The 22390-nt window shown below is 40.7% G+C and overlaps 2 protein-coding genes across 3 annotated transcripts in view; one reads left to right on the top strand and one right to left on the bottom strand.

The window, feature by feature from the left end:
* Nucleotides 1-22389, bottom strand: part of TRPC5OS (TRPC5 opposite strand) — a 28878-nt gene extending 6489 nt beyond the window's left edge. Inside the window, exons 1-3 of one of the 2 annotated variants that reach the window (XM_055268238.1) lie at nucleotides 22249-22389; nucleotides 1828-1973; nucleotides 1428-1516 (exon numbers count right to left, since the gene is read on the bottom strand). The gene's annotated coding sequence lies outside the window, so the exon portion shown is untranslated. Of the gene's footprint in view, nucleotides 1-1427; nucleotides 1517-1827; nucleotides 1974-22164 lie in introns of both variants that reach the window. The other variant, XM_055268236.1, reaches the window with a different exon arrangement.
* The window catches only part of TRPC5 (transient receptor potential cation channel subfamily C member 5), a 307326-nt gene that overhangs the window by 172610 nt on the left and 112326 nt on the right, over nucleotides 1-22390 (top strand). The gene's annotated exons all lie outside the window — the stretch shown is intronic.

The following is a 22390-nucleotide window of genomic DNA, read 5'->3' as shown; positions in this document are numbered from 1 at the left end:
TGCACCTATCTATATGCCAGCAATTCCACTCCTAGGTATTTACCCAAATTAAGTGAAAGTTCACAAAGTGACTTTTACAAGAATAGCTATAGAAGTTGTATGCATAATCACCAAAAAGTAGAAAGAGCTCAGGTATCTATCAAGAAGATTATGAATAAGCAAACTGTGGCATATTCACACAATGTGATACTAATAAGCAATAAAAAGAAAGGCACTACTGACGGATAACAACATGGAGGAATAATCAACGTTATACTTAATGAAAGAAGCCAAACACAAAAGATTACATGCTGTATGATTCCATCCATCACAATTTTAGAAAATGCAAAATAATCTATGTAGAAAAAAATCAGAATAGTGGTTGCATTTATGGGAGTAGGAACTGATTGGGAAGGGGCATAAAGGAACTTTCTAGAGTGATGGTAATGATCATGTTTAGATATGGTTATGGGTTACACAGGAGTATGCATGTGTCAAAACTCATTGAATGGTACTCTAAAGATTTGTACATTTCACTATATGTAAATTTTACTCCCCTCAAAAAAGTAACCAAGCACAATCCCCAGCCTCTGAAAGCATATGTCAGATGCAATGATGTGCCCATAAGAATTTTTCTAATAAATTGTCACATTAATGGGAGACCTATTGTGTATCAAGGACTGTAAAACCCACTTTTCTTATATTACAGGTTGAGTATCCCTTATCCAAAATGCTTGGTATCAGAAGTGTTTTGGATTTCAGATTTTGAAGTATTTGAATATACATAATGAGATATCTTAGGAATGGGACCCAAGACTAAACATGAAATTCATTTATGTTTCATAAACACCTTATACACATAGCTTGAATGTAATTTTATAGAATATGTTTAACAATCTTGTGCACTAAACAAACTTTGTGTATGCCAAACCATCAGAAAGCAAAGGTATCATGTTGGTGCTCAAAACATTTTGGATTTTGAAGCATTTAGTATTTCAAATGTTGAGATTAGAGACACTCAACCTGTAGTACATTTAATCCTCACAATAAAATCATCCTATGAAGTTATAAGTGGAAAAACTGAAGATCAGAGAGATTCGGTAATTTGCCCATGATCACATAAGTAAAGATGCAGAGCTGGATGTCAGCCCAGGTCGGACTTCTAAAGTCCTATGCTAGAGGGCACAAATTTAGGTGACTACAGGAGCAAATTTGCCTTATTCAGGGCCAGAGCTGACATCTCATTCTCCTAAGCAGGAATAGAACTGAGAATGTTAATGTCATTTGCTATCCCTAGAAACTGGCTGAATTCCAAGTTGAATGTGACTTAGGCAGATCAGTCCCCTAGGAAATCCCCACTATCTGTGACTGAGAGGTTCAGGGATATGTCCATTATCTATCCTTCCACTGACCTACTGAATTGGCCCAAATGTTCATAAACAACTTACCTGTGATAGAGCTGAGAGGGATGGGGGTATCAAGGCTCGGCCTATTAAACAATTTGCAGACTTTGCTTCCAAACAGGATGTGAACGCTCCTGCAACAACGAAAAAAACACCCCCCCCCCAAAAAAAAGATAAATTGCAAAATCGATAGGTTTAAGGAAAAGCAAGGACGAGATTAACCAACATTTCAGAGAGCAAAGAGCCCTTTCTAAGTGAACTGACTATCAGGGGCTTTTTTCCTTTCCTGTGGCATTTGCTAATTCTGGGCACTGTTGAAGCTTGGCTGTAAGGCAGAAGGACTCTCCTGAGGAAAGGAGAAATGAGCATAACTTTTGGCAGTTGGGAGACACTAAAATGGGCTGGAAACTTGAGAAGCCCAAAATGCAGGGCTACTTTTTCTTACCTGAAGTCACCTGAGCTCTGGGCTGGTGTCTGGGTAGGAAAGGCACAGGAAAATCTCCTGCAGTCTCCTGGTACTTCAGAGACAAATTCTCCCTCTAGAGGGGAACTGCCCCAAACAGGCCACCGGTCTCCACCTTAAAAGGTTACCTAGATTTTGAAGTTAGAGGGACAAAGGGAAAACTAATGAGTCAAAAAGATCAAAACCACTCCCAAAGGGCAATTTGGACAAACTAATTCTAAAATGCATAAGGATACATAAAGGGCTAGTAATAGTGAAACATCTTCAGGAAGAACAAATTGAAGGACATATGCTACCAGATATCAAGGCTAGTTATACAGCTACAGAAATTAAGACAGCATAGTACTGGCTCAAGGACAGACAAATAAATCAATGGAACCATGACCCTTACCTCATACCAGATACCAAAATAATACTAATAATGATTTGAAATGAATCATAGGCCTAAATATGAAAGTCAAAACAACAAAGCTTCTAGATCACACCACCAGAGAAACTCTTCATGACCTTAGGTAGGCAAATATTTCCCAGAGGACAAAAAACATTAACCATGAAAGAAAAGATTAATTAATTATACCTTAAGAGGATGAAAAGCCAACCACAGACTGGGATAAAATATTCACAATATATATCTAACAAAGGACTTATATCTACTACATTCATATATTTTTTAAACTCCTACAAATCAATAAGAAAAATATAATCAATCTAATTTTTAAAAAATATAAAAGAATTGAACTGGCACTTCATGGAAGAGAATATCCAAATGGCTCACAAGCATATAAATAGGTGTTCATCACTATTACTCATCAGGGAAGTGCAAATTAAAACCACAATGAGATATGCAAAACCCACCAGAAGAGCTAAAATGAAAAAGACTGACAATACCAAGCACTGAAAACATGAAACAACTGGAACTCTCATACATTGCTGGTGAAATTGTTAACTGGTACAACTACCTTGGAAAACTATTTGGCAGTATCTACTAAAACCAATCATACCTCTATCACATGACCCTGGAATGCTACTCCTAAGTATATAACCAAAGAGTGTACAAATATCCACCAAGATACAGGTACAAGAATGTTGAAATAAACCAGATGCATAAAATTAGCTACCATATCACTACATTTACATGAAATCCAAGAACAAGCACACAAATCTATGGGAACAAAGTGGTTACCTCTGGGTAGGGGGTTATTGACTGGGAAGAGATATGAGGAAGCCTTCTGGGGTGCTTGGAATGTTCTATATCTTGATATAATCACATATGTTAAATAAAAGCATTCTTAAAATTTGCGTAATTTACTATATGCATGCCATACCTCAAAAAAATAGTTTTATTTTTTAAATTTTAGGCCTCCATCCTATAAAAACTAATGAGGACAGCAAAATAGTGATAAGAGTCTTACCAGGATTCAGCAAGCCAGTCATCAAAGTTAATGAAAATGGAATGAAGTATGAATGTGCAGGGCAGAGTCCCTTTGGCCTGTGTGGCTCTCTACTTCATGGCAGTGCTAAGGCAAGAGACCCTGATGGCTAGGCCAAGTTTTTAATTGATACAAGATGAGATAACCTATATCTTATAAGTAGCTCATAAAGACCCCTGAGGCAGAGGCCATACTATCCATCTGGTAACTGAGATTTTTGACCCCATTAAATTTTATTAACCTCTCTTAGGACTTTTTTTGTCTGCACAACTAATCAAAAGTCACCATTTTTCTTTTAGCTGAAAGTCCTACCCGGCAATTTTGCAATGCTCCTAACTGGAAAACTGGCAATAAGTGTCTAACAGTAGGATGGAAAAGGAGCAAAGAAATCCAAATCCTCTGGGTCTATCTTTATAGTCGATAAGCTTCTTTGTATTAGGTAAGGTAAATTAGTTCATATCCAAGGAGAACAGAGGCAGTTATGTGGGAAAGATTAAAATGCACCTTTGGTGAGGGCGGGTGCCAGATTCCTATTTACAAACAGGAAAATTGTTTTCCATAGTGCTCCCTTCTCCGGTGCTGCAGTACCATTTGGATACATGCATTCAATATCCAAATGGTTTTAAAAAAACACCTACAGACATATAACTTCTTGTTGCCCTCTTCACCCCTTGAGGAAACATCAGGAGAAGTTTATCCAGAAAGGGCAATGTTCACAATGTTGACATAACAGAAGCATCTCTATGAGAATACAATGAACAAAAAACAGTATTTACACTTTAAACTCTTTTTGAAAAAGCTACAAACTTTTGCCTTTAAAAAAATAACTGTGTGCAATACAGCATTTGCCTGTTATAGGATCTGACATTTAAAAATCCCCATGAAGCATCTTTAATTTATCAAGAAAGAAAGGAAAGAATTGTGCAGCTGAGGAGCTAAACATGGCCCCTTCTTGAAAATATATGAAAAATTCAAAACTAAAACTAAAAAAAGGGGGAGTAGGAAATGTCCTTATGGTCAATTTAAACCAAATTCCACTGAATTTCTTTCCTCCTCCAAATTTGTTCATTGCTGCAGAGAAAAATCACAGACTGGCTTACCCTTCAGAAAAACAACTTAGTAGAAAAAAACAACTACTTTTGAAAATACATCTTGGTTATTTTCCTAGATAGATACAGTGTTTCCTCAAAACACTGTTCAAACATGAGGATAGACACTCAATCTTAACCTGGTAGGACCCTACACAGGCTTGTCCCTGAGGCTTGGCTGCTATGAGAGGCTCCCAGGCCCTTAGAGAGTCTGGAAAGAGATGTAATACTTCTAGAAAGATTTTTTTGGTTTTCAAATATTACAGTGCAGATGACAGGGTCTAAAATAAGGGAAATAAAAACAGAACTTGGAGGTAACAGGAAAAGGGGTTCTATTTCCAAGTCTTTCTTCAGCTTTCTGAGAGGGAAAAAGAAAAGTTGTGGTTGTTTGTTTGTATATGCTTTTTGGGAGAGATATAAAATTATACTAGTGGTTATAAGGATAGGATCTGGTATCAAAAAAAAAAACCCTATATTTGAATTTCAACTTCACCACTTACTAACTAGAAGGTTTCTAAGCTACTCTTTGTGTCAGTTTCCTCATCTGTAAAATGAAGATAATGACCATTGTGAGAATTACATTAGTTAGTTAGCACAACGAATTTAAAATGGTGTCTGGTATATAATAAGCACCTAATAAATGCTAGCTGATACAATTGCACTGGAGAAATTCCAGGATCTAGGAAATAGTATGTGGTACATCATGACTAGTGAATAGCTACCTGTGGAAGGCAGAAGAGATGGCTGCAGGCATTACAAAAACTGGAAGGACATGCCAGAGATACAATTCATCTCATAGTTAGAACCAATATTAGATGATGACTTTGAGCTTGGGTAAAAATGCGAGGGAACAGGACTGTCTTGAAGCTGTAGTTCACAAATGACCCTTTCAGGAGACCTAAGAATGATCAAAGACTGTAGGGAATCCTTGAGGATTAGCAAATCCTCCTAGTCTAACTTCCTCTGAAGCACTTCCTTATTCTGGCTGTGAGCTCTGGTGGGGCTGTAGCTCACATGCACCACTCCTGGCCTGGCGAAAGCTAACTATATTGTGGGCTACACATTGGCTATGCCTCCAACACACTGCCAGTTGCACAGAGAATGCCCTCCACCTCGTATTGTGACAATGATTCTTTCAAAGCATTAAATCCTTAGAAACATCCACTTGGAAAGTAATTGGCAAGGTCATTGAGACAAGATAATAAAGGCCCATTATCCTATGTTTAGCATGACTTCACCCAAACCAACCCAAAGTTTCAAGTATTCCTTTGTGAATCATTTGGATAAGAAGGAGAGCATTATGCAAACATCTTTGTATACTTTTTACTTCATACCATCCTAGCCTGGATTTAGTCCCTAACTTCAGGAATATATCTCAGAAATTTGATAAGAGAAAGACTAAGCACCAGTAGTGGCCTCCTCTGTGTTTCTGTGGCAAATGCCAGAAAGAACAGGTTATTTTATTTTACCACATGGAAAGATGATCACAGATTACAGATTGCTTCCCTCTGCCTGCAAATGTGCTTAATGCCTGTCCACCAAAGGAAAGGCCCTTCTGTTTTTTTTTTTTTTTTTTTTTGGAGACGGAGTCTCACTCTGTCACCCAGGCTGGAGTGCAGTGGCGCAGTCTCGGCTCACTGCAAGCTCCGCCTCCCGGGTTCACGCCATTCTCCTGTCTCAGCCTCTCCGAGTAGCTGGGACTACAGGCGCCCGCCACCACGCCCGGCTAATTTTTTTTTTGTATTTTTAGTAGAGACGAGGTTTCACCGTGGTCTCGATCTCCTGACCTTGTGATCCGCCCGCCTCGGCCTCCCAAAGTGCTGGGATTACAAGCGTGAGCCACCGCGCCCGGCCGGCCCTTCTGTTTTTAATGATTTCAAAATAACATTCCACAGCATCCCTTGGTAACTCATTCCAATATTTTATAGTTTCCTTCTTCTGGTGATTATATCCTCAAATATGTTCACATACATTAACTTATAATAATCCTGTGTAGTGGCCAAGAGCGGTGGCTCACGCCTGTAATCCCAGTACTTTGGGAGGCCAAGGCAGGCGGATCACGAGATCAGGAGTTCAAGACCAGCCTGGCCAACATAGTGAAACCCTGTCTCTACTAAAAATACAAAAAATTAGCTGGGCGTTGTGGTGGGCACCTGTAATCTCAGCTACTCTGGAGGCTGAGGCAGGAGAATCGCTTGAACCTGGGAGGCAGAAGTTGCAGTGCGCTGAGATCGCTCCATTGCACTCCAGCCTGGGCGACAGTGTGAGACTCCGTCTCAAAAATTAAAATAAAATAAAATAAAATAATCCTGTGTAGCAAGGATTATACCTATTTTACAATTGAGGAAATGAAGAACCAAAGAGGGTAACTGACTTGCCAAGACTGCACAGCTAGTTAGTAGCAGAGCAAGAATAAGAACCTGATTTCTTGGCTATTATTAAAAAGTCAAAAAATAACAGATGCTAGTGAGGTTGCAGAGAAAAAGAAATGCTTATACATTGTTAGTGTGAGTGTAAATCAGTTCAGCCATTGTGGAAGACAGTGTGGCAATTCCTCAAAGACCTAAAGACAGAAATACCATTTGACCCAGGAATCCCATTACTAGGTATATACCCAAAGGAATATAAATCCTTCTATCATAAAGATACATGCACACATTATGTTCATTGCAGCACTATTCACAATAGCAAAGACATGGAATCAACCTAAGTGCCCATCAATGGTAGACTGGATAAAGAAAATGTGGTACATATACACCATGGAGTACTATGCAGCCATAAAAAACAAGATCATGTCCTTTGCAGGGACATGGATTGAGCTGGAAGTCATTATCCTTAGCAAACTAACAGGAACAGAAAACCAAATACCACATGTTCTCACTTATAAGTGGGAGCTAAATGATGAAAACACATGGACACATAAAGGAGAACAACACACACTGGAGCCTATCAGAGGGTCGAGGGTGGGAGGAGGGAGAGGATCAGGAGAAACAACTAATGGATACTAGGCTAAGTGATAAAATAATCTGTAAAACAAACCCACCATGACATGGGTTTACCTATGTAACAAACCTGCACTTGTACCCTTGAACTTAAAATAAAAGTTAAAATTTTTTATTTAATTTTTAAAAGAACCTGATTCTTCAGATTCTTGGCCTTCTTCAGACTCCTGGTCTGACTAATGATGCTCTGGGAACCTCCACATCACTAGCAGAATAAGAACCAGTGTTAAGGTATCAGCAAGAACACAATACGTTTGTCTCTTGGTGTACAGGAGGATTGGTTCCAGGACCTTCCACAGATACTAAAACCCATGGATGCTTAAGTCCCTGATATGAAATGGTGTCGTATTTGCATATAACCTATGCACATCCTCCCTCATATACCTTAAACCAGGGGTATCCAATTTTTCGGCTTCCCAGGGCCACACTGGAAGAATTGTCTTGGGCCACAAATAAAATACACTAACACTAATGATAGCTGATGAGCTAAAGAAACCTGTGAAAAAAAATCTCATAACATTTTAAGAAAGTTTATGAATTTGTGTTGGGCCGTATTCAAAGCTGTCCTGGGCCACAGGTTGGACAAGCTTGCTTTAAACCATCCCTGGATAACTTATGATATCTTATACAATGTAAATACTATGTAAATAGTTTGTTTTACAATATTGGTTTAGGGAATAATGACAAGAATAAAAAGTCTGTACATGTTCAGTACAGATGCAATATTTTAAAAATATTTTTGATCCACAGTTGGTTGACTCCATGGATGCAGAACCCACAATACAGAGGGCTGACTGTATAGCCATGATAGTTTGCTTACCAAGTGGATCAAAGGCCAAAAGTCCCCTTGAGGACAACCATTTCATTATTGTTATCCCTACATACTATCGTTCCCAGAGTGTTCCCACAGTAGAAAGCCCTACTAAAAAGAAAAGATACAAAAAGCCTAGCTGAACATCAAAATCACCTCAAGATCATATGCTGATCCATGAAAATAAAAAATAAGACAAGAGTATGTGGTTTCCTGCTTTCTAACTTCTCTATTTTTACCTCTGAGATAGATACACTCAGAATAAATTGAAGAAAATGAGGCAGAAAAAAATTTCCTAATATCCTAAAAAAAATGCTTTACCCTTGGCCATGAACTTCCTTTCCCTTTGAGGATTTCATACCTCTACCTCCCAAAGTTTCTAAGGGAGCCAAAGGTTAGCATTTTAAACATGGGGAAAGAGTGAATCCCGTTGCTTTATATGCTTGACACTCGGAAAAGCACATCAGGGTTACAACACAGTCCTCTGGCAAGAGCCCTCCCAATACTAAACCAGCATGCTGTTCAAGTGAAAAGATAAATGGAGTTTTCCTTATAGTATTTCTTACAAGATTTCTTTTTTAATATTAGCTAGAGCCAGGGGAATCTGAAGGCAGGCTCACTCAATAGGAACAAAATTTCTCTCTCATTTCTTATGACTGATATTACCAAGGTTAAATACTTATGTCCTGAAACACACTTTTAATTATGGCCACTCCACCTTACTACCCTTGTTAAAGTCACCAATGACTTCTGCACTGCTAAATCCAATTATCAGCTCTCCGTCTCATCTTACTTGTCCTATAAGCAGCCTTTAACATGGCCGATCACTCCCCAAGTCCTCTTCTTCTTCATCTATAGTCGCTCTCTTGGTGATCTCATATGGGCTGCAAATAACACCTATAGGCAGATGACTCCCAAATTTATTTAGCCAGCTTAGGCCTTTCTCCAAAATCTCATACTTGTTTATCTACTTTCATTGCATTGATTCCTGTAAAATTCAACACAGTACATTCAAAACTAAATCATTGGTATTCTCTCCAAAACCTACTCCCTTACAGCCTTCCATCTCAGTAGATGGTAATTCTATCCTTCTAACTACTCAGGCCAAAAAATCCACAGTCAATCCACCAGGATATCCTGTTGGCTCTGCCACTAAAACATATCCACAATCTGATCATTTGTCATTGTGAGACACCATTACACTATTATCTACATCTCACCTTGATTACTTCGACAGCCTCTTGACAGGAGTCTCTTTGCCTTGCCTCACTACAGTCTCTTTTCTTTTCTTTTTTTTTTTTTTTTTTTTTTTGAGATAGAGTCTCGCTCTGTCACCCAGGCTAGAGTACAGTGGCGTGATCTCAGCTCACCGCAACCTCCACCTCCCAGGTTCAAGCCATTCTCCTGCCTCAGCCTCCCAAGTAGCTGGGATTACAGGCACCCGCCACTGTGCCCGGCTAATTTTGTTTTTGTTTTTGTTTTTTAGTAGAGACGGGGTTTCACCATGTTGGCCAGGCTGGTCTCGAACTGCTGACCTCGTGATCTGCCCACTTCCGCCTCCCAAAGTTCTGGGATTACAGGCGTGAGCCACGGCACGCAGCTATAGTCTCTTTTTCAACAGGACCGACAGTGATCCCTTTAAAATGGAAGTCAGATCATGCCACTCCTCCATTTAAAACCCTCTGATAACTGCATTCCCTTTAGCATAAAACCCAAATCCTTATAGTGGCTTCTATGGCCCTGCATAATATAATCTGCAACTTCATCTTCTATTTTTCTCTCTCCTGCTCTGTTTTAGCTGCTCTGGCCTGTCATTCCTCAAATTCACCAAGCACACTTCCTCTTTAGGTTCTTTATACTGGCTATTCTGCCTGGAATGGTCTTGACTCAAATATCGAAAGAGCTAAATCCCTCACCTTCCTCAATCTCTTTGCTTCTATCTTGCCTTCTCAATGAGTATTTCACTTACCACTTTTGTAAATTTTAACCTCCCCCTCCCAACTTGGCAGTCCTGAGTCTTCCTTATTCTGCTCTAACTTTTTAATTTTTCTTAGAAACGTATCACTTTCTACACATATTGTATAGTTTACTTATGTATTATGATGATCATTTATTTTCTGGCCTTCCTCTCTAGAATGTAAGCTCCATGAAGGCAGGGATCTCTGGTTTGTGTAAGTGCAAGAGCAGTGTCTAGCACATAGAAGATATTCAGTAAATATTTGTTGACTTATAATTTGTAAGGACTAATAATTCCTTACATTTTTATAGCGTTTTATGCTTCTAGTGCTTTCACATGGTATCCCATTTAATCATCTTAATTACTATATGAGGTGGGTAGGGTAACACAGAATTTATCTCCATTTCACATTTAGGAAAATTAAAATCCAGAGTAGTAAAATGATCTACCCAAGAGCTATTCTACATAGCTGGAATGTGGTAAAACCGGAAACCTAGTTTTGCACCCTTTTTCTGTAGCCTCCAATATTATACTGCAAAGCCCGCAGTCCTTGAGGAAAGACCTTCCAGATTCTTTGTTAGGAAGGCGACATGCCCTGCTTGTGCCACTAACCCAGTGCCTTGAAGCTTAATGTGTTTCACCAGCAAATGCGAAGTCAATTAAGGACCTGAGCTTATGTGGTTATTCGCCTTGTGAATATGAGAGAAAATGATTCCCAAATGGCACTCTCTCCAAGAAAGAAAGAAAGCAACATTTGAATATCCCAGCTACTTAGTGGAATAAATTATTTGTTTCTTCCTAACTAGCTCTGCCTTCCTCTGGCATTACCCACTAACCCAAACAGTTCTCCAAAGCAATGTAATAAAATAAAGGGATAAGTGAGAGTCCAAAAAGGCATCTGCAACCTAACATATATCCCAGTGGCCTTTTCCACTGTGCCACCATCTAAGCCACTAACTGCCCATGTTGAAAGCTTTCCCCCATTGCCACTGGCACACGCAAAGAGTGGAGACTGTTCCTTTAAATGTACCACCAAACAGGAAGCTGGTGTTTACTTGGCAGGGGAAGAACAAGATACTTTCATGCTTGGCATACTGCTACCATTGGCATCTAACCCAGAAGCTGCTGCATTCTGCAGGGGTGGCAACTATTTTGTCCTCAGGATAACATAGTGGAAGATGCAGCTATATTTACATACAGGCTTTTTAATAGAGATGCCTGTCACCCCTGGTAAGCTCACAGGAGGCGACAGAAATGGCACAGTCAGAAAAAGGCAAGCCAAGTCCTCAGTACCTTCTGGCAATTGAATCCACAGTACCAGAGAGGGAGGCCTTGATCTCTTTCTCTGGCCCCCAGAATGTCATTATACCAGGGGTATATCCAGAAACCCTCTGAAATATTACTGAGTAGACTGGGTTTGTCTTCAGTGTCCTTGTCAGAACTATCTTTTCCAAGATCACACCAAATCGAGTGGTTGAGGCTTGACTCTACTAAGTCAACTCTGCTGCAAGGCTCAACAAATATCCCATAATGAAACAGCATGCAACAATTCAATAAATAAACCTCAGGCTGAAAAAAAGAAGTGTCAATGCAAGCATAATCTACCAAACACTTAACAGATTTTAGATAATACATGGATGCAGACATCACTGAAACATGAAGAAACATACAACAACCTTGGCTACATGGGTATGTACTGAAGTATCTGACACTGAGGAAGTAGGAAGGATGGAAGAAAAAACATTATTTTATTTTATTGACAGAGTTTCACTCTTGTCACCCAGGCTGGAGTGCAATGGCATGATCTTGGCTCACTGCAACCTCCGTCTCCCGGGTTCAAGCGATTCTCCTGCCTCAGCCTCCTGAGTAGCTGGGATTACAGGTGCCCGCCACCATGCCCAACTATTTTTTGTATTTTTAGTAGAGACAGGGTGTCACCGTGTTGGCCAGGCTTGTCTCCAACCCCTGACCTCAGGTGATCCACCTGTCTCGGCCTCCCAAAGTGCTGGGATTACAGGTGTGAGCTACCACGCCCGGCAGAAAAAAAACATTATTTTTAAGGGGAATATTGGCTTTGGAGGCAGAGAAACCAAGGTTCAAGTCTAAAAGTTTTCTTGCCTTAGATCACTTAAGCTCAATATGACTCACTTTCCTGATCAGAAATAAGGATGATGACAATAAGCAAGTATTAATTTTGTGATGTAGACAATGTTTAATTATGGGGAGATGCCCTATTGATTTAGTTTTTAAAAAAGTGTGTGGCTTTTGAGTTTAAACATAGATTTAAACTGCATTTCTGATACTAATTGTATGGCATTGCAGAAGGTACTTATTCTGTCTAAACCTGAGTTTATTCATTTATATTTTGAGGATGATGTTGACACCTATCTCAAGTGGATGCTATAATAATCAAACAAGATAATGTTATGAATGTGTTTTATAAGCCATGAACTCCAAGACAAAGAAAAGTTTTGTTTTTTTTTAAAAAAAAACCCTTTGATTAGAGTGGCCAACCAATCTGATTTTCCAGGAATAAGGGGTTTTCCAAGACCCAGAGTTTTCAATGCTAAATATAGAAAATCTTAGGAAAACCAGGATGAGTTGGGCACTCTAGTCCTGACTAACCTTTAATTAGGCCAATGTCCTCACTAGACCTTAACTGAGATGACTAGGCCTTAACTAGATTTAGGCCTTGGCTCTGCCTTAACTAGACTCTTACTAGGACTTAACTAAGCTTAGCCCTTTCCAGACCTAACTGGGTTAAATAGGCCTTAAATAGGCCCAGGCCCTTGCTACACATTAAATTAGAAATGAATAGGCCTCCTCTAGACTTAGGTCCTGGCAATGCCTTATCTAGACTGATTAGATATTAACTAGGCATAGTCCCTGGCTAACTTAACTGGGCTGTGGCTAGGACTTAACTAGGCATAAGCCCTGGCTCCACCTTCACTGAGTTGACTAGGCTTTAACAAGGCTTAAGGCCTGCATTTGCCTTAACTAGACTCTGGCTAAGCTTTAACTAGGCTTTGGCCCTGGATAGGCCTTAACTGGGCTGGCTAGATCTTACCTAGGATGACTAGGCCCTAAGTAGGCTCAAACTCTGGCTAGAACTTAACTAAAGTCTGACTGCAGCTTTTCTAGGCTTAGACCTTGACTAGGCCTTAACTGCATCCAGGTTATACCTTAACTAAACTCTATGTCTCCTCTAGACTTATGCCCTAGATAGGCCTTAACCATGCTTTGACTAGGGCTTAAGTAGGCTTATCCCCTGGATAGGCTATAACTGAGCTGATTAAGTCTTAACTAATATTGGCCCTCACTAGGCTTTAACTGGGCTGACGAGGCCTTAATTGTGTTAACTAGCTCTTAACTAGTCTCAGGCCTTTGCTATACTTTAACTAGACTCTGACTAGGCCTTATCTAAACTTAGGTTATGACTAGACCTTACCCAGGCTTAGTCCTTGGCTAGGCTTCAACTGGCTTCTGACGAAACGTTAACTGGGCTTTGGCCCTGGTTAGGCCTTAATTAGGATGGCTAGGTTTAAACTGGGCTCAGGCCATTGCTACACTTTAACTATATTTTGATGAGGCCTTAACCAAGATGGCTAGCCTTTAATTAGGCTGGGCCCTGGGTATACCTTTAAAAGACTCTGTTTACGCCTTAATAAGCTAGGGCCTGGCACTACCTTAACTAGTTTCTGATTAAATACTTAAGTAGATTTAGGCCTTAACTGGGCTCTGACTAGGCCCCTAACTAGCTCTGACTAAATATAAACTAGGCTTAGGACATGAATAGTCCTTAAAAATACTCTGATAATACCTTAACCAAGTCAGTTTGCTTTTAATTAGGCTTACGCTGTGGCTATACCTTAATAAAACTCTAGCCAGGCCTTAAATAAATGTAAGCCCTGGCTGTACCTTAACTACTTTCTGCCTAATACTTAACTAGACTTAGGCCTTACCTAGGCTTTGACTTCACCTTAATTAGGCTTAAGCCCTGAGTAGGCCTTAACTGGGCTCTAACAAAGTCTAATCTAGTGTTAGGTAATGGCTAGGTCATAACTGGGCTTTGACTCACACTTAACTAGGCTGAAGCCCTGCCTATACCTTGATTAGGCTTCATTACATCTTAACTAGGCTTAGGTCCTGGCCAAGTCTTAACTAAGTTCTGATTAGGACTAAACTATATTTATGACCTTGCTAGGACTTGAGTAGACTAGGACTACAACATAATTAGGCACAGGCCCTGGCTAGGGCTTAACCTGGCTCTGACTAGACCTAAATTAGGCTTAGGCCCTGGCTAGCGCTGAACTGGCTTCTGACTAGGCCTAACCTAAGTTTAGGCATTGGTTATGCTTTAACAATGCACCGATGAGGTCTTAAGCAAGCTAGCTAGCTTTTAACTAGGCTTAGTCCTTGGCTATACTTTATCAAAATTCTGACAGGCTCTTAACTGTGTTTAGGCCCTGGCTAGGCTTTAACTGGCTTAACTAGACCTGAATTAGGCTTAAGCTCTAGCTAGGTCTTAACTGGGCTAACTAGGCCTTAACTAGGCTAAGGCTTTGACTCAGTCTTAACTAAGTTCTGACTAGGACTAAACTATACTTATGATCTTGCTAGGACTTAAGTAGACTAGGACTGGAACTTAACTAGGTTTAGACTCTGGCTAGGGCTTAACTGGGCTGACTAGGCATTAACTAGGCATTGGCCCTGAATAGGTCCCAGTTGGGCTGACTAGAACTTAACTAGGCTCTGACTAGACCTAAATTAGGCTTAGGCCTTGCCTAGGGCTGAATTGGGTTCTAACTGGAGCAAAACTAGACTTGGGCACCAACTATGCTTTAACAATATCCTAATGAGGTATGAACCAAGCTACAGATTTAACTATGCAATCTAGACCAGAAGTAGGCTTAGGCTGTGACTAGGTCTTTTTTTTTTTTTTTTTTTTTTTGAGACGGAGTCTTGCTCTGTTTCCCAGGCTGGAGTGCAATGGCACGATCTCGGCTCACTGCAGCCTCCACCTCCCAGGTTCAAGTGATTCTCCTGCCTCAGCCTCCTGAGTAGCTGGGATTACAGGAGCATGCCACCACGCCTGGCTAATTTTTGTATTTTTGGTAGAGACGGGGTTTCACCATGCTAGTCAGGCTGATCTTGAACTCCTGACCTCAGGTGACTCTCCTGCCTTGGCCTCCCAAAGTGTTGGGATTACAGGCATGAGCCACCGCGCCCAGCTGGCTCTGACTAGGTCTTAATTGGGCTGACTAGGACTTAACTAGACTTAGGCTCTGTCTCCACCTAACTGATTTCTGAGTAGGCTTTAAGTGGGCTTAGCCCCTGGTGAAATTGTAACCAAGCTGCCTTGGCATTAATTGGGCTGAGCAAGCCTTAACTAGGCTTTGGTCTTGGCCAAGTCCATGGCTAGAGCTTAACTATGCTTAAGCCTCAGGTAAGCCTTATCTAAGCTGAGTTGCTGGCTAGGCCTTAACCAGACCTTGGCCTCGGCCTTGTCTTGATTAAGCTGTCGTCAGGCCTTGGCTAAATTGCAGCTACTCTTTCGTAAGGATCACCTCAATAATATACTACCTCTAGCCCTCAGCTCCTCCAGTTTGTATCTGCCATTGCCTCAGTTATCCTGCAGTTTCAGGCCGTACTCTGGGTCATAAAGAAGTCAGAGACAGGACCCCTACCTTACCATACTGCAACAGGAAACAGACTGCTTGTAGGCTCTTTGCAGCCAGATGTACTTACAGTATAAAACAGGAAGCAACCCCTGAATTGACACTCCCAAGAAACCAGGGGGATACTCTTTTATATAACACTCCACCCAGAATTATATTTTTATTTCAGCCAATGAGAATGGTCTGTAAAACTTCTTCTAGGACACCGACATTTTGTAACAAGTTTGTAACAAACTTAAAACATAACATAGCATTCCTAAGTACAGTACAGCAGGTGACTCTACGGCTTTTGCCCATAATGTGCAATTGGCAGTTTAGAAGAGAGATCTTCTTACCTGCCTTACCACACTACAACAGGAAACAGACTGCTTGTAGGCTCTTTGCAACCAGATGTACTTATAGGACAAAACAGGAAGCAACCCCTGAATTGACACTCTCAAGAAACCAGGGCAGCCGGGCGCGGTGGCTCACGCTTGTAATCCCAGCAGTTTGGGAGGCCGAGGCGGGCGGATCACGAGGTCAGGAGATCGAGACTATGATGAAACCCCGTCTCTACTAAAAATACAAAAAATTAGCTGGGCGTGGTGGCGGACGCCTGTAGTCCCAGCTACTCGGAGAGGCTGAGGCAGGAGAATGGCATGAACCCGGGAGGCAGAGCTTGCAGTGAGCCAAGATTGCGCCACTGCACTCTAGCCTGGGCGACAGAGCGAGACTCCGTCCCAAAAAAAAAAAAAAAAAAGAAACCAGGGAACACTCTTGTATGTAACACCCTACCCAGAAGTATATTTCTATCTCAGCCAATAAAAATGGGTCTGTACCACTGTTTCCAGGACACCAGCGTTTTGTAACAAGTCTGTAACAAACTTAGAACATAGCATTCCTCAGTACGGGAGGAGACTCTACTGCTTTTGCTCTTGATGTGCAATTGGCAGTTTACTTACCTTACCACACTGCGACAGGAAACAGACTGCTTATAGGCCCTTTGCAACCAGATGTATTTATAGTATAAAACAGCAAGCAAATCCTGAATTGACACCCCCAAGAAAACAGGGGATACTCATGTATGTAACACTCCACCTGGGAGTATATTTTTATTTCTGCCAATCAAAATGGTCTGTGCAACTTCTTCTAGGACACTGACATTTGGTAACAAATTTGTAACAAACTTAAAACATAGTGGGCCAGGCCCAGTGGCTCACGCCTGTAATCTCAACACTTTGGGAGGCCAAGGCGGGTGGATCATGAGATCAAGGGATTGAAACCATCCTGGCCAACGTGGTGAAACCCCGTCTCTACTAAAAATACAAAAAGTTAGCTGGGCGTGGTGGCGCGTGCCTGTAGTCCCAGCTACTCAGGAAGCTGAGGCAGGAGAATCGCTTGAACCCAGTGGAGGTTATAGTGAGCAGAGATTGTGCCACTGCACTCCAGCCTGGCGACAGAGTGAGATTCTGTCTCAAAAATAAAATAAAATAAAATAAAATAAAATAAGAAAACCACAAAACAACAGCAACAACAAAAAACCATAGCATTCCTAAGTACAGTACAGGAGGCGAATCTACAGGTTTTGCCCACAATGTGCAATTGGCATTTTAGAAGAGAGATCACCAATGCACTAGAATTGCAGTAACGGGAGTGTAAGCTTCACCAAGCTGAACTTTGAGCATTTGTAGAACCTATGAACTCTCCACAGTTAGTTATCAGTTCCATTGTGAGGAAGTAGCCAGTCTGATCTATACTGGCTTGGCCTGCTGTAGGATACTGAAATACTTGGTTAATGACCCAACAACAGGATGATAAATCCAGACCAGAGCATAGGTAGTCATTCCTGTCTATTAGCTTCATGGATTCCTAGTGATGAAAGACTGGTAATTGGTTCTAACCTTGGCTATATTATTTAGTTGGGGAGCATGTATTTGTATATACATACACCTCGTAGTAAAATGCATTTGATTCATTGCACATTGGGAGTTCACTTTGGCACAACTAATCATTTTTGTCATCTGTACCAAGTTCTAAGTTAAACTTATATAGGCCTGTACAGTCCTATTAACTTTTTCAAGTACACAGTGACTTAGGTATCAGTCCTGCATGGACTAACTGAAGTTTGTAGGTACTATGCAGAGCAAAGCAGGTAGGCAGCTCTGTTCACAGGACAGTGCCCGGACAGGGTCTGTGGCTGCGGGATGTAACCAGTCTTTACATTAAGCTATGTATAGCAGTATGTCAAAAGAACTGATCGGGGCACCAGAACTGGAAAGTTAATACATTCATTCATTCATCCCACAAATATTTATTAATCACCTACTGTGTGCCAGATATTATCCTGAGACTGGGAATATGATGGCAAGCACATATAGCCACAACACTTAACCTAATGGAGTTTTCATTGTACAAACAAAATCAGGAGACGATCTGCACAGCCATGAGTTGAAGCCTAGGTTAAAACAATCTGTATGCTACAGGGCAAGGTCTGATGTGATAGGCAAAGCCTACAATGACAGAATAGCTGTAGGAAAATAGCCATGTGGTTAAAAAAAAAAAAAAGCAGCAACAAATGAATATAATCTTCATTTTAAAAATATGAAAACAGAGATGTTTCCTAACATCACCACCACCACTACCACGTCATTCTGAGAAAGTCATTTATATTTTTTGGTCTTCAGTTCTTCCTTCTATAAAGTGGAATCACTTACCCATTTGAAAAAAAAAATGAAGAGAAACTTGACTAGATAAGTAAATCCTAAACCACACTAACACCATGGATAAGAGCCACAGGCTTTAGAGTTGAACAGATGGGGGCTTGAATCTCAGCTCTTGTCACCTTGTAGCTATATGCCCCTGGCATGATTTAACCTGAATGAGCCTCATATTTCTTTCTCTGTAAAAAAAGGATAGATACTAATCATGCCTATCTCGGGCTGTCATGGGGACAACACCTGAGAAAACATGGAAAATGCTTACTGCAATAAATTGCCATGCTCTGTTAAGAAACAGGAAGAATGAGCTATGCCTTGCACAACCTCGATTCTTTTTATTTGGATGCATCACTCTTTAGTGTCTTAAGAGTATTTAGGAGGTACTTGATAAAGATGTGCTGACTGGTTTATTGGACTTCACCATAGGGCAGTAAGAAGATTCAAGGGCAATAGCAAGGATCAAAGCCTGGAAAAGGTGAGAGATCAGGGATTTTCCTTATTCTCACTCCTAGTCCAGCTTAACCCACATCCATTCATTCCCTGTGACCATAACAAATAAACATCTTCCTGAGACCACAGGCCCCATTGGGATGATACATAAAGTCTCAGGAAGACATTTCAAGTTCAATCTGAGGAACGAGAGTCAACATCTCCTGAGTTCTCTGCTCTGAATGAGCACTGAAACCTTCTCTACCTTTCTTTTACAACTCTCTCTCTTTTTCTGATGTCTCTATTCTCTGGCCAGTCTCTGAGGAGGCTACCAGCAGAGTCACAATCTAATATTTGAAAGATGCTTTGAAAAGAATAAGTATTATTAACTATTAGTTGCACTGTATGAACAAATTCATAAATACTTCCCTTATTGTTGCAGAAACGTTACACACCGCTGCTGTAACTAGACCTCTTTCTAGCTTAACTTTGATATTCCGGATCATAAGGGAAGTATGTTGGCATTGTTTCAGTACTTGCTGTTTAAGTGCAAGTACGGAGCCATTCACTCACTCCGGGGAGAAGCAAAGAAAAGAATGACTTTAAGGGTCTCAGAACTGAAAACAAATAACCAAGAAGGTTATACATGTCTTTCTGTAGGCTGTGAACTGGGTAATAGTGTTTCTCACTCAAGGAAGACTTTGGATTGCCCCTGCTGAAGGACAAAGGGATAAACAGACTAGGCCCAGATCACCGAAAGCAGTTGTTCTCAGGGCTGATTTCCCTCCCCACCACCCCTCCACCCACCCGTCTGCCCATCGGGAGCATTTGGCAATGTCTGGAGAGGCTTTTGGTTATCACAATTGAGGGTAGGTGCCATTGTCAATTAGTGGGTAGAGGCTGGGGAAATACTAAACACCCTACAGTACACAGAACAGTCTCCAAGAATAAAGAATTATACAGCCCCCAAAGCCAATAGTGTTCAAGTTAAGAAAATCTGACCTGAAGAATCTTTCCATCCTAACAACCAGCAAATATTTCTGAAGGTCTTTCTTGTGGGCACTGTGGTTTACCAAATAAGCCATAGTCTCTGCCCTAAAGAAGCTTAGAGTCTAACAGGGAGATCAGCCAATCACACTGAAGCAATCAGGAAATAATGAAGTATATTACTTAGTTTTTTTTTTTTTTCTTTTTTTTTCTACACAGTGTGGTCTAGCCTCTGGATATTATAGGATCATTTTTAAATTTTATTTTATTTTTAATTGACATAATTGTATTTATTTATGGAATACAATGTGATATTTTGATATATGTTTACATTATAGAAGGGGAAGAACAGCAGGCATATGAAGTTCCGGAAAACTTCCAAGAAGAGTTGGATCTTGAGCTGATGTTTGAAGGAGGCTACTACTTTTTCCCTTCTCTTCACTGCTGGCAGAAAGATGAATCTAAGCTTGCTGCCCATACTTCTTTACTTCCCATTCTCTATCAGTATCTTGTAATCTGATTTCAGGACTCCATAGAAAATTATTTTTCTTAATCACCAGAACCTATCACCTATCCTCAAATATTAATCTACATCAACCCTCATCTTTTAAAAATTTCCTTCTTTATTGACTTCTATGACATCATCATTGTGTTCTGGTCCACTTTTGACCTCTCGTGGCTCAGCCTCAGGTTTCTTTTTACAGCCAACCTACATAGGTAGGTGTGCCACCACCTCCAGCCTGCTGCCTTTTTCTCTCTCACCATTTCCTCTTAATTATTTTATTCATTCATTTATGTCCCTTCTCATTCCACAAAGGATTTGCGGTAGTTACAATCTCATGCTATGCATTTTTCCTTAATTATTATACCAACTCCTGTGGTTTCACCCATCATCTCTATATAGGCAACTCCCCAAGCTGTGCCTCTGACTCTGACTCTGATGTCCTTCCTACACACCACACTACCTGCCTGATCACCTGCTGAACACCATCCATATATACCTCAAATCCAACATATCCTAAACTTGAGGTTTACCCAGGACCTAGTTTTAGCACTGAAAGTTCCGTGTCCTCGGAATTCCCTCAACCCCAAGCAAACCAGGACAGTAAGTCACCACAACTAAAATGAACTCAACAGTGTCTGTTCCAAACCCAGGCTTCCTCATGAGCTCCTAATTCCTCTCCATCATTTTGTAGCAGACATGTCCTCCTTCTGCATAAACCTCAACTCCTCTTTGCCTTCCACCTACTCATGCAACTGATTGCTAGACATTGTCAATTTTATCTCCAAAATATCTTCTTTAACGTCACTTCCTTTCAACTTCCACTGCTCTAATTCAGGTCTTTATTACCTCTAACCTATACAATTACAGTAGACTCCTAATCAGTCCCCCTGCCTCCAGCCATGCTATCACCCTACTCCCATCCCTTTTGCCAATTCATCTTCCAAACTGCAAAGACTGATCATTCTGAAACACAAATGTGATCATATATAGATAGTACTCTTCTAATCAATATTGAAGTTTTACAGAATGAACTCCGAGAACAGCATTAAACTCAGGCTCCCAGGCATTTGAACATGATGACTACACAATATGACACCTAAGAAATGTTATGAATGACTAAAATACACGGAGTATTAATATGAGCTCTAAGTGAAAGGGAAAATCAAAACAAAACAAAAACCACCACCATACCCTTGAGAAGCCAGCAACTGAGTTTGTCGGTTCCAGTTTTGCATCTTTTCATTTCTTCAGAGAAGTATATGATAACCACAGTTAAGGAAAGTAAATATCGCCACAGAATTCTGGGTGGTAGACACTCATTAAAGCCTTGATATTCACATGAAACAGAATCATCTGGAAGTCATATTATGCAGAAACTAAACTTGAGAGAGAATTCACTTGTTCCCTCAGGGCGTTAGGTCTTAACTGATCTGTGGTCCTACTCCCTAATTACCTCTGCTGCAAGAGCCATAGGCTTTCCATCTCAGACTGGCAAGGAAAAAGAGAATTTACATGAATGATGTTTATATCAGTGACAGGAAATATGTATCCCACTTGAATAAGGGGTACGGCGTGCCCAATATAGATTATGAAAAATGAAAAACTGCCAGGAGAAGAAGGCAATTGCTTTCCCTAGAGGAGACAGAGCTCATCCTTTCCTCTCTCAGGAAAACTTATCTATCCTCTGTCTCCTCTCACAGACTTGCAAGTGGTAAATTGTTTATGAAGCAACTCACCTTAGGAGTCAGGGGCTGACCTTCACAGAGATATTAGAAAAAGATGGCTACCAGAAACATCAGAGCCGTAATCCAAAGGCTTACCTCTCTAATGGTAGGAATTTTCATCACATGGTAGGTAACCTCCTCTTCCGTCTACATAATTAAGAGATATAGCTCCCACCTCTTCAGGAACCTCTTCCAACTATGGTCCTGCAGTTTTTGTTTGCCACATTTGTTTTTTCTA

The sequence above is a fragment of the Symphalangus syndactylus genome, chromosome X, assembly GCF_028878055.3.
Source record: "Symphalangus syndactylus isolate Jambi chromosome X, NHGRI_mSymSyn1-v2.1_pri, whole genome shotgun sequence".
NCBI lineage: Eukaryota > Metazoa > Chordata > Mammalia > Primates > Hylobatidae > Symphalangus > Symphalangus syndactylus.
This window is presented reverse-complemented; position numbering and strand designations above follow the sequence as displayed.